We start from the raw sequence: 13,962 nt of genomic DNA on the forward strand, positions 1-13,962 counted from the left end.
TTAACACTCTGCTGTTCTTTGGTCCACATTGCCATGCTGACTGAATTGTTAATACAATTCCAGAGCCTTTTTTTTTATACATAGCTCCCTATCAGGGCTGTTTCTAGAAGCAGGCAAGGGGCCGACCACCTACAGGCTGTGAGGGAGTGGTGGTGGTGGGGGGGGGCTCTGCAATGGCAGATAGAAAAGAAGACATGTTTATATATCTTCCACCTGAGCCCCTTAAGAGCGTCCATAGGATGTCCTTGTAGGTACATGCTGCCTAGAGTGTCTCTGTCTTCTTTCTTCATGCTGGCAGAGGGGCACATGGTGACGTCACTCCTGCGACCTCCGCCAGAGCAGGGAAGAAACAGAAGGCAGCAGAGTGCTCTGGAGAGTGGTGGTGGTGGGAGCAGTGGGAAATCTGGCTACTGGGAGAGACTACATACAGGGAGGACCTAGATGCAGGCATGCTACCTACTGGGGGGGACCTAGGTACTGGGAGTACTACCTACAGGGGGGGGGGGGGCTAGGTACTGGGAGTATTACCTACAGGGGGGGGGGGGGGGCTACTGGGAGAGACTACATACAGGGAGGACCTAGATGCAGGCATGCTACCTACGGGGGGGACCTAGGTACTGGGAGTACTACCTACAGGGGAGACCTGGCTACCCGGAGAGACTACGTACTGGGAGGACCTAGATGCTGGGATGCTACCTACGGGGGGGTACTGGAGGTACTACCTAGGTTGTTTTCAGGAAAAAAAGGTGATAGGTAGATAGATAATAGATAGATAGATAGATAGATAGGAGATACATAGATAGATAGATAGATAGATAGATAGATAGATAGATAGATAGATAGGAGATACATAGATAGATAGATAGGAGATAGATAAATATATAATAGATAGATAGATAGATAGGAGATAGATATATAGGAGATAGATAGATAGATAATAGATAGATAATAGATAGATAAATATATAATAGATAGATAGATAGATAGATAGGAGATAATTAATAGATAGATAGATAGATAGGAGATAGATAGATAGATAGATAGATAGATAGATAGATAGATAGATAGATAGATAGATAGATAGATAGATAGATAGGAGATAGATAGATAGATAGAGGATAGATAGATAGGTAGATAATAGATAGAGTGATAGGAGATAGATAATAGATAGGAGATAGATAGATAGGAGATAGATAGATAGATAGATAGATAGATGATAGATAGATAGATAGGAGATAGATAGATAGATAGATAGATAGATAGATAGATAGATAGATAGATAGAAGATAGATAAATAGATAGATAGATGGTGTATGATGGGGATGACTTCCTTCCTATATGTTCCTGCTGGTTGTTATACTATGGATGTGTCCCTATTGGACGTCTCTCCTCTGTTCTGGAGGATTCCGCCTCCCGCCTCCGGGATGGATAACTTCTCTCTGGTAATTCCAGTTTTTCCACATTTGCGCGCTCGCTCAGTCTCGGTGATTAGGAGAACGTCTCATTTTTCCTGATTTTATCATTGTCAGTGTTAGCAACATAAAGTTTGATGAAAAACAAAAATGCAGAAAATTGACAAAGTAACTCCCACTGCAACTCATTATGCCGCCGTCAGGACGTCCGGAATATAAATACTCCTGTAGGGCGATCAATCACCGCGACGGCTGCTGCTGCTGCTGGAAATGAGCTGTGACTAGCCTCTACTTGATTGTTCTTATTGGATCTTAAAGGGATTCTGTGAGACTTGAAGAAATGCTGCAACAGCGCCATTTCTCTGCAGAGACTGTGTGTGGTATTGCAGCTCAGCCTCATTTATTTCAAAGGAGGGTGAGCCACACTGAGCAGTCTCATAGAAGCCCTGGTAGAGTATATTAACATCTAAAGACTGGCCACAAATAAGTTTATATTTTGGGTTAGTAATGGAGTCCGCTGTTACGTGAGCACTGTGTGGCTGTATTATCTGGCTTTTTGTAACATTGTTTCGGTACTGTATTCCTCTTTTATTACTGTACTAGATGGCAGTATAATTGTGCCCTTCTGTTTATACTAATGTTTGGGCACTGTTTAGCAGTATTATTTGGGACTTCTGTTGGGGCACTGGCTTTCCTTTTTACTAGTGCACTATACGGCAGTATTATCTGGGCTTTTGTTTTACCATGTTTTTAGCACTGTATTCCCTTATTATTAGTGCACTATATGGCAGTATTATCTGGGCTTCTGTTTTACCATGTTTTAGCACTGTATTTCCTTATTATTAGTGCACTATATGGTAGTATTATGTGGGCTTTTGTTTTACCATGTTTTTAGCACTGTATTCCCTTATTATTAGTGCACAATATGGTAGTAATATCTAGGTCTTCTGTTTTACTATTCTGGCACTGGATTCTCTTTTTACCAGTGCACTATATGGTAGTATTATCTGGTCCTTCTGTTGTCAATAGTATTTCAGACTTATTTTATACCATTCTCTTAACATTTCCTTACTTATTTGAACATTGTTCAGCAGAAGACCCATATATTACTGGTATACAATATAGTAGTGTTATCTGGGTCTTCTTTAATATCACTGTTTATTAGTGTACTGTATGGCGATACTATTTAAGTCTTCTTTTCTACCTTTGCTTTGGTCAGACACTCACTTTGCTATTTGGGCCTTGTGTGCTGTATTCTCAGGTAATGGTCAGCAACATCCAGAAATATTTGTGGGCTCTTATGAGCAGCGCCCCGGAGAGCGCCCAGGACAGTGCCCCCAAAACAGCACCCAGGACAGCGCCCAGGACTGCACCCAGGACAGCGCCCAGGACTGCACCCAGGATGGCGTCTAGGACAGCAACAAGGACAGCACCCAGGACAGCGCCCAGGGCCCAGGACAGCTCCCAGGACCGCGCCCAGGGCAGCTCCCAGGACTGCGCCCAGGAGAGTGCCCAGGCCGGTGCCCAGGACAGCACCTAGGACAGCGCCCAGGGCCCAGGACAGCTCCCAGGACCGCGCCCAGGAGAGTGCCAAGGACAGCGCCCAGGCCGGTGCCCAGGACAGCACCATGGACAGTGCCCAGGGCCCAGGACAGCGCCCAGGGCAGCGCCCAGGACAGCACCCAGGACGGTGCCCAGGGCAGCACCCAGGAGAGCGCCTAGGACAGCAGCCGGGACAGCACCCAGGACAGTGCCCAGGAGAGCACCAAGGGCAGCACCTAGGACAGCACCCAGGACAGTGCCCAGGAGAGCGCCAAGGGCAGCACCCAGGACAGCACTCAGGAGAGCACCCAGGACCGCGCCCAGGACAGCGCCCAGTTGCGGTCATTGTGTACGGGGGTGGGGCTAATTTTGGAAAACTGGAGAAGCTAAATGGAAAATATGATAGTTCTGAAACATATTATCATAAGGCTTAAAGGGGAATTCCATTTTTTTCCCTTCAAATCAACTGGTGTCAGAAAGTTATATAGATTAGTAATTTACTTCTATTAAAAAATCTCGTCTTCCAGTACTTATCAGCTGCTGTATGTCCTACAGGAAGTGGTGTATTCTTTCCAGTTTGACACAGTGCTCTCTGCTGCCACCTCTGTCAGGAACTGCCCAGAGCAGGAGAGGTTTTCTATGGGGATTTGCTGCTGCTCTGGACAGTTCTTGACATGGACAGAGGTGGCAGCAGAGAGCACTGTGTCAGACTGGAAAGAATACACCTCTTCCTGCAGGACATGCAGCAACTGATAAGTACTGGAAGACTTGAGATTTTTAAATAGAAGTAATTTAAAAATCTGATTAGAAAGGAAAAAAAAAGTACCCCTATCAGCAGCTATCCATACAGCAACTCCGTACAGTGGCCCCTCTATCTGTGGCTCTCTGGGCATGCTGGGAGTTGTAGTTTCCCCGCACCTTCAGAGATATAGGTAGGGAACATTGCATGAGGGAATGTATCTAAGCAGATTCATAAAGCTAAGAAATAAGCAGTATCTTGTTGCTCCACATAAGTCTCTGATTTACCGGTGATTTTTGTATTTTTTGCAGGATTGTGCGTTAAAAGTCAGGAAATGTCAGTAATGCTCCTCTCTGCCTTGTACAGCGGGGAGGAATCTGTGTCAGGAAGCCGCAGAGAGCATGTGTGGAGCTGTTGTGGAGGCAGGGAGCAGCGTGCTAGGTGTCTGGCAGGAGTCCCGGTATATAGGCGCGTGCCAAGACACTGCTAAATGATGTAAATGATGGGGGTCCCGGGGGAGGAACCCTAGGAAACTGTTATTATTTGGAAGACAATAGTAATCTGTGCTAGAACACCCTGTAATGGAGATGGCGGTGGAATCTCACAGTCACACCAGATGTCGGCTTCTCCATTAGCTTTCAGAATCCAATCCAACCCATCGGTTCTAATCCCCGAAGCCTCAACCTGCGCCCTCCAACATCTAATACAGAAAATTCTAGAGAAACGGAAATATGGGGCTCTAAGGGACTCAGCAGCGGAGGAGAGGTCGGCATTGACATGGATGGTTGGTGGGACATCCTCCTCTGCTCCTGCTGTACTGACTATTCTATAGGTGATCTCAATAGTTATCCTCCTCTGCTCCTGCTGTACTGACTATTCTATAGGTGATCTCAATAGTTACACAATGGTGTTTCCCCTATATACAGCCTGGCTTCTTTTATACTTTATAGTAGCCATATGGGACTCACATACAAAGAATAGAACAGACTTGTTCCTAGGTTGTGGCTCCAACAAAGGCAATTTTTTAAAGGAGAACCCCGCTACAGGCGCTGACTGGCTAAGGGGGTCCGGCACGTCACATCCCAGGACCCAGAAATGCAGGATACCGGCATCAGCGCTGGAGCGGAGGGAGGTGAGAGCATGTGGCTTCTTCCATCCCCCCAACACTCTGCCAAAATCACCCCAGCCCGGAGTTCTCCTTTGAATATTCATCTGCAAGAAATATGAAGAACCCAAGTCATGTTTGTGCTGCCATGATTCCAAGATGGCAGGTGTTGCCCATTATTAATAATCTTAAAGAGGACGTAAATCATTACTATGACATCATAAGGCCATGTTCCCATGGCGTAAGACACAGGCCGTTCTGTGACCGGGCCGGGTAACGGAACGGCCGATGTCAGAGAAGATCAGTACTGCAGTAGCGGCCAGATAATCTTCACTGCTGCTGAATTTGGATGCGGGCGCATCAGTCTGCTCCCGCTGTACACAATGGAGCGTGCGGCCGGAGCCATGCGCTCCATTGTGTGTACTGACAGGTTCTCTGCGGCCGCTATTCAATGAATAGCGGCCGCAGAAAACTGACATGTCAGTTTTTTGCGGCACTGCTAGGGATCCCGGCCAGAGTGTATACTATGTGTATATATATGTACTATGGGGGAGATTTATCAAACATGGTGTAAAGTGAAACTGGCTCAGTTGCCCCTAGCAACCAATCAGATTCCATCTTTCATTTTCCAAAGAGTGTGTGAGGAATGAAAGGTGGAATCTGATTGGTTGCTAGGGGCAACAGGGCCTGTTTCACTTTACACCATGTTTGATAAATCTCCCCCTTTATAAGCATTTCCCGTAAAAAGTATATATTGGGGATTTGTATACCTTTTGGGGGGCAACACAATATTCTAATAAAAATTTTCGCCGACTCCTCGAAAATAAAAACGGTAAAATTAACTTTTTGCAACTTGTAACCTTGGCGGGCGCCGATTGCATACAGGACGGCAGTAATCTGTCCAATGAGGCCAATGCTTAGAAACTAAAGCAAAGTGACATCCAAAAAGAATATACAAAAATAACCGACTGTAAAAAATTCCTGCCCCATGTATGTGCGATAGATAATAGCGAGTTGGGCAAACCCAGAATATTATGCTGGTATTTTTTTAATTTTATTTTTTTTACCGAGGAGGATATGAAATCTCTTTAATAATGGCTGCATGTGTTTGGCAGTTAAACAAAGCGGCAAAGAAGCGTCACAATCCAATAAAATGTCTCGAACTGGGGAGAGATAAAGGGTCCTTTCAGGGAAATCGGAATAGAAAAACAACGGCGAGGATTTTAGAGCGGGTTGGGGGGGGGGGGGGGCGGAATCTGATTAAAGCTTTGAAGCATGCACTTGGGCTGATAGATATTCCCTTGGAAGCTACTGTCTTGATGAAGAAGCCGGTTTGTTTTCTTCAACACAAGGTAATTAAGGAAGTGATTATTAAAGTCATAGAATCGAGGGACTCAACCCCCAAAGGTGTAAGCGGCAGTTGTTTGCTTTGAAAGATGAATATCTCACTTTCGCGCCAGATAGTTTCCACTTTCTTCGACTCGGCAAGAACAAAAAAAAAAAAAAAAAATGAAAAAATTGAAAATTAAAAAAAAAAATAAAAACAACAAAGACGAGACGGAACGTTTAGAAAGTCTTGGCTGGTTTCAGGTGCAACGACGTGCAGGCCCCATGGTGGCCGTGACAGCAATTCCAGAGCAATGAAAATGTGGATTGACAATCCACCACAACAAGCCTCGGAGGCAGGAGTGAAGAGGTCTGAGATTGAAGACTCGCTGGCATCGGCAACGTCGTGTCAAAAACATTCGGCGCTTGTTACGAGGCTGTCAGGCGCTCTCTCTGTGTCTGCCCTGGGAGCCGTTCAGCTCAGGCTGTTCACAGAAGATAGAGTTCTACGTTTTCTTTTTTTTTTTTTTTTGTAGTGTGATAATCTGAGGCGGCAAAAGGATACTCAGAAATAAATTGGATGAATTTGCAAAAAAAAAAAAAAAAAAAAAAAAAAAAAAAATTAAAAAAGTTGCTTCAAGTTTCGAGAACGGAGAACCAACTAAATGAAGAACGTAAAAAGCAAAGAGAGGTCAGTGCACGGGGGCGCACTGAGGAGATGGGGACTTCAGAAGAGGAAGAAGAGAAAGGCGAGGATGAAACCCACCATGAAAATCCGGGGTAATGAGGTTGTTTGCTGGGACTGTGGTTAGACTGTGTAGATTGTTACCAAGTGGAAGTTCTCCGAAATGGGTTTCTTATCTGGATAGTTCAGGTCACTGTATAAATAATACCTACAGGAGGACTATATTACTGCAGCCTGGAGAACGGGGAGTCCAGCAAGGGTCCGCGGAAAACATCAAATACAAATTATATTAAAATGCTGTCTCTTTATTGAGTGTTGATCCACATAGAGAAATATAATTATAGTTCTATTCTTCTACTTAGGAAGCAGAAATATAGTAGTTATATTCTTGTATATAGGAACAGTATTATACTTGTTATATTCTTGTATATAGGAGCAGTATTATAGTAGTTATATTCTTGTATATAGGAGCAGTATTATAGTAGTTATATTCCTGTATATAGGAACAGTATTATAGTAGTTATATTCTTGTATATAGAAGCAGTATTATAGTAGTTATATTCCTGTATATAGGAGTAGTATTATAGTAGTTATATTCCTGTATATAGGAGCAGTATTATAGTAGTTATAAAAACAGTCCAAAGAGATATAGGAGCAGTATTATAGTAGTTATAAAAACAGTCCAAAGAGAAATAGGAGCGAGCACCAATGCGCATATAGGGTATTAGTGAAGTACTCTGGGTCAGGAATAAGAGTAGAGGACGCATAGGCAGTGGATGTTCAGCTAGGTGGTGCATAAAGCTAATAATAAGATAAATCCAATCCAGTCCAAAAAAGAAGAAAGAGCTAGCACTCACCGTTTGCTGAAAAACATTATCCAATTTATTCGGGGTTCAGTACAGCATGGATCACGGGGAGGGAGGTGGAAGCAGGTGCGTCAAGGCGACAGACTGTTTCACTTGCGCTTGCAAGTGAATACATAATATATGCACAAGCCAAAAAGACAGAAATGGCTGCACATCGCACCCATGGCTGACACGAAAGCTTGTTCAGCTACATTTAAAACCAACATCAGAAGTTAGTATATAATTTGGCCAAACCATATTGCCTCATGTACCACGTGCAGGTCTTCTGATACACATGAGTCCCTAACCAAACATCATCACTGTGCCGGTCAGCGACCACAATCCCCGCAAAACGTGCGCAAGCAGAGAAGAGGGGCCACGGAATGGCCCTGCAACCCCATTGTCACAGGACCAGTCCCAAAAGGGCACCCCAAACCCCGCAGGCGCCACCGGCGGAAAAAGTGGACGCCAAGCAACACAAGTGTGAACAAGCTCTTACCTCTCTCCATTCCTCTGCAGGTAGAATGGGAGAATACTAGGAGATCCTCCCCTTATGTACACAGGTGCTTCCTGCTAATTTGGATCACATGGGTCTTACACAGCACGAGTGCTAGCCACAATGAAAAAAGGGACAGAATACATAAAATATGCACAAGCCAAAAAGACAGAAATGGCTGCACATCGCACCTATGGCTGACACGAAAGCTTGTTCAGCTACATTTAAAACCAACATCAGAAGTTAGTATATAATTTGGCCAAACCATATTGCCTCATGTACCACCTGCAGGTCTTCTGATACACATGAGTCCCTAACCAAACATCATCACTGTGCCGGTCAGCGACCACAATCCCCGCAAAACGTGCGCAAGCAGAGAAGAGGTGCCACGGAATGCGGGTCTGGGGGGGCCCTTTAGGGTCTGGTCCTGTGACAATGGGGTTGCAGTGCTATTCCGTGGCCCCCCCTTCTCTGCTTGCGCACGCTTTGCGGGGATTGTGGTCGCTGACCGGCACAGTGATGTTTTTTGGTTAGGGACTCATGTGTATCAGAAAACCTGCACGTGGTACATGAGGCAATATGGTTTGGCCAAATTATATACTAACTTCTGATGTTGGTTTTAAATGTAGCTGAATAAGCTTTCGTGTCAGCCATGGGTGCGATGTGCAGCCATTTCTGTCTTTTTGGCTTGTGCATATTATAGTAGTTATATTCTTGTATATAGGCGTATTATACTAGATATATACCTATAGGATGTTTATAGAAATTCTGACACAATAATAAAGGCCCTAACACTATGTGGTATCTAGGTGGTTTTGTCATTGTGAAGAACATGAAGCACAACCCCCAGAAGCTGTAGGCCACTGCACCTTTTCTGTATGACAAAGCAATAACATGGCTCATTTATTTTTAATATGTGTGTATCGGAGGTCATCAGGACTGTCATAACAAGAGATTACAGAATATGAACAAGGCTTTTTTCACAAGATAACGTTGATCACCAAGATGGAGGTTGGAGAAAATCTGATATCCTCGAGAGTACTTTAGCTAAATTACCTTTCTTGGATTGGACCAGTAATGTCCATTGGAAAGCAACAAAAAGGTTGGACGGCTTCCATTATGGCTTCATAAGGATCTCTCAAAACATCTATCCGAAAATATTAATCATAGTTAACATGTGTATGGCCGCCATCGCTGATTTCATAAATGTGTTCAAGTAGTCAATTGTCATCTACTAGCTGACTAAAGTGTGGTGATGGGTCAGAGGCTGCCATAACTGTGCGGCAAGAGATAGAACTATGTACTGAGCCACTGCAGGAGAAGGAACTACTGTATGGGCACTGCAGGAGAAGGAACTACTGTATGGGCACTACAGGAGATGGAACTACTATATGGGCACTACAGGAGATGAAACTACTGTATGGACTCTGCAAGACAGCTACTGTATGGGCACTGCAGGAGATGGAACTACTGTATGAGCACTGCAGGAGATGGAACTACTGTATGGACTCTGCAAGAGAATCACTGCATGGGCACTGCAAGAGAACTACTGTATGGGCACTGCAGGAGATGAAACTACTGTATGGGCACTGCAGGAGAAGGAACTACTGTATGGGCACTGCAGGAGAAGGAACTACTGTATGGGCACTGCAAGAGATGGAACTATGTACTGAGCCACTACGGGAGATGGAACTACTGTATGGGCACTGCAGGAGATGGAACTACTGTATGGGCACTGCAAGAGATGGAACTACTGTATGGACTCTGCAAGAGAATCACTGCATGGGCACTGCAAGAGAACTACTGTATGGGCACTGCAAGAGATGGAACTACTGTATGGGCACTGCAAGAGAACTACTGTATGGACTCTGCAAGAGAATCACTGCATGGGCACTGCAAGAGAACTACTGTATGGACTCTGCAAGAGAATCACTGCATGGGCACTGCAAGAGAACTACTGTATGGACTCTGCAAGAACTAGAACTACTGTATGGGCACTGCAAGAGAACTACTGTATGGGCACTGCAGGAGATGAAACTACTGTATGGGCACTGCAAGAGCTGGAACTACTGTATGGGCACTTTAAGAAAACTACTGTATGGGCACTGCAAGAGCTGGAACTACTGTATGGGCACTTTAAGAAAACTACTGTATGGGCACTGCAAGAGATAAAACTACTGTATGGGCACTGCAGGAGAAGGAACTACTGTATGGACTCTGCAGGAGAAGGAACTACTGTATGGGCACTGCAAGAGATGGAACTACTGTATGGGCACTGCAAGAGATGGAACTACTTTATGGACTCTGCAAGACAACTACTGTATGGGCACTGCAAGAAATACAACTACTATATGGGCACTGCAGGAGATACAACTACTGTATGGGCACTGCAAGAGATGGAACTACTGTATGGGCACTGCAGGAGATGGAACTACTTTATGGACTCTGCAAGACAACTACTGTATGGGCACTGCAGGAGATACAACTACTGTATGGGCACTGCAAGAGATGGAACTACTGTATGGACTCTGCAAGAGAATCACTGCATGGGCACTGCAAGAGAACTACTGTATGGGCACTGCAAGAGAACTACTGTATGGACTCTGCAAGAGAATCACTGCATGGGCACTGCAAGAGAACTACTGTATGGACTCTGCAAGAGAATCACTGCATGGGCACTGCAAGAGAACTACTGTATGGACTCTGCAAGAACTAGAACTACTGTATGGGCACTGCAAGAGAACTACTGTATGGGCACTGCAGGAGATGAAACTACTGTATGGGCACTGCAAGAGCTGGAACTACTGTATGGGCACTTTAAGAAAACTACTGTATGGGCACTGCAAGAGATAAAACTACTGTATGGGCACTGCAGGAGAAGGAACTACTGTATGGACTCTGCAGGAGAAGGAACTACTGTATGGGCACTGCAAGAGATGGAACTACTGTATGGGCACTGCAAGAGATGGAACTACTTTATGGACTCTGCAAGACAACTACTGTATGGGCACTGCAAGAAATACAACTACTATATGGGCACTGCAGGAGATACAACTACTGTATGGGCACTGCAAGAGATGGAACTACTGTATGGGCACTGCAGGAGATGGAACTACTTTATGGACTCTGCAAGACAACTACTGTATGGGCACTGCAGGAGATACAACTACTGTATGGGCACTGCAAGAGATGGAACTACTGTATGGACTCTGCAAGAGAATCACTGCATGGGCACTGCAAGAGAACTACTGTATGGGCACTGCAAGAACTAGAACTACTGTATGGGCACTGCAAGAGATACAACTACTGTATGGGCACTGCACTGCATGATAGCACTAAAAGAGCTAGAACCAGATACGAATGCTAATGTTTAGGTTTGGATACATGGATACAGTTGTAAGGGAATTACTGGTGTCAGTCTATAGGTGTTCCTACCTGGCATTACTATATTTGTGGAACTATAAAAAGCATTATCCAAGCTGGATAAAGCTGGATGACAACTGACATGGCCTCTATTATGGCTCCAACAGAGGGCGTCTCCTTGCTTTCCTGGTGCTGTGGTCTCCCAGCCTTCCCTGTACTGTGGTCTCCCGGTGCTGTTGTCTCTTGGCTTTCACAGTGCTGTGGTCCCCCAGTTTTCCTGGTGCTGTGATCTCCCTGCTTTCTTGGTGCTGTGGTCTCCCGGCTTTCCCGGTGCTGTGGTCTCCCTGTTTCCCTGGTGCTGTTATCTCCTGGCTTTCCCTGGTGCTGTGGTCTCCCTGTTTCCCTGGTGCTGTGGTCTCCCGTCTTCCCTGGTGCTGTGGTCTCCCGGCTTTCCCTGGTGCTGTGATCTCCCTGCTTTCTTGGTGCTGTGATCTCCTGGCTTTCCCTGGTGCTGTGGTCTCCCGTCTTCCCTGGTGCTGTGGTCTCCCGGCTTTCCCTGGTGCTGTGGTCTCCCGGCTTTCCCTGGTGCTGTGGTCTCCCGGCTTTCCCTGGTGCTGTGGTCTCCCGGCTTTCCCTGGTGCTGTGGTCTCCCGGCTTTCCCTGGTGCTGTGGTCTCCCGGCTTTCCCTGGTGCTGTGGTCTCCCGTCTTCCCCGGTACTGTGGTCTCCCGTCTTCCCCGGTGCTGTGGTCTCCCGTCTTTCCTGGTGCTGTGGTCTCCCGTCTTCCCTGGTGCTGTGGTCTCCCGTCTTCCCTGGTGCTGTGGTCTCCTGTCTTCCCTGGTGCTGTGGTCTCCTGTCTTCCCTGGTGCTGTGGTCTCCCGGCTTTCCCTGGTGCTGTGGTCTCCCGTCTTTCCTGGTGCTGTGGTCTCCCAGCTTTCCCTGGTGCTGTGGTCTCCCGTCTTCCCTGGTGCTGTGGTCTCCTGTCTTCCCTGGTGCTGTGGTCTCCCAGCTTTCCTGGTACTGTGGTCTCCCGTCTTCCCTGGTGCTGTGGTCTCCCGTCTTCCCTGGTGCTGTGGTCTCCCACCTTTCCCTGGTGCTGTGGTCTCCCACCTTTCCCTGGTGCTGTGGTCTCCCACCTTTCCCTGGTGCTATGGTCTCCCACCTTTCCCTGTTGCTGTGGTCTCCCGTCTTCCCTGGTGCTGTGGTCTCTCGTCTTCCCTGGTACTGTGGTCTCCCGGCTTTCCCGGTGCTGTGGTCTCCCGGCTTTCCCAGTGCTGTGATCTCCCAGCCCTCCCAGTGCTGTGAATGGCGGCTGTGGCTAGTAGTGCAGTGATGCGGCAGAGACAGATAATAGCCCCCTCTGTATACACTTAGTGTGTCTTTCTCCTCCCGTCAGCCCACCCCTCCGAGCCCCCGCTGTTTTCTCTGGGAACTTATAATTGTAGATAAGTTTAATCGGGTAAACAGACAAACTGCAAATAAACTTTCACTGGGGAGGAATCATTTCAATCTTAAAGCAATTATCTGATTAACGCTTTATCGGCTCCTCGCAGACTCTGCAGCGCTCTGTGAACCCGAGACGCGTCTTATCCACATGACAAAGTGCACGCTCAACAGACTGCGGTCGCTTTAAGTGCGGTGGAGGGCATGTCCTAAAGTCAGGCCTAGGGTCGGAGGAAGCGCTGATGTTACCCAGCTGAACTCATTAGCTGTAGCAGAGCTGAGTTTGTCATTTGGGTTGTGTTAATTTAAGAAGTACAACTAAGGGTTCTATTACATGGAGCGAGTTTTAACGATTACTGATAAACGATCGCAAACGAAATTGTTTATCGTTAACCTGAAATCGTTCACCATATTACACAGAACGATGGTAGTTAGTTACGATTGTTACTACGACCATTATTGCGATCTTTACTATGAACGTTTATTCCATCTGATCCCAGCAAAACAACGAACAATGTGCTATTACACTGAACGATAAGTGAACAAATGCGGAACTTGAGCAAACGAATGTGGAATTACAGCGAACGATTGACATACGAACGATTTTTCGATTGTTGCCTGCAATTACACAGAACGGTTATCGTTTAAATTTGAGCAATATAATGATTTTTTCCACAATAATCGTCTCGTGTAATAGGGCCAAAAGGAAGATTAATAATAAATAATATATAGGCCAGGATTAATGATGTCCCGTGACTGTGCTGCCTCGGCGTAGGAGTAGTTTGCATAGTTAAAGGGGTACTCCAGCAAAAAAAAAATCTTTAAAATCAACTGGTGCCAGATAGTGGCAGAGATTAGTAATTTACTTCTATTTTTAAATCTCCAGTCTTCCAGTACTTATCAGCTGCTGTATGTCCTGCAGAAAGTGGTGTATTCTTTCCAGTCTGACACACTGCTCTCTGCTGCCACCTCTGTCCATGTCAGGAACTGTCCAGAGCAGGAGAGGT

General features: G+C 46.0%; 1 protein-coding gene across 1 annotated transcript in view; it reads right to left on the reverse strand.

The window, feature by feature from the left end:
• Positions 1-13,962, reverse strand: part of IGLON5 (IgLON family member 5) — a 342,036-nt gene that overhangs the window by 2,388 nt on the left and 325,686 nt on the right.

The sequence above is a fragment of the Dendropsophus ebraccatus genome, chromosome 12, assembly GCF_027789765.1.
Source record: "Dendropsophus ebraccatus isolate aDenEbr1 chromosome 12, aDenEbr1.pat, whole genome shotgun sequence".
Lineage (NCBI taxonomy): Eukaryota > Metazoa > Chordata > Amphibia > Anura > Hylidae > Dendropsophus > Dendropsophus ebraccatus.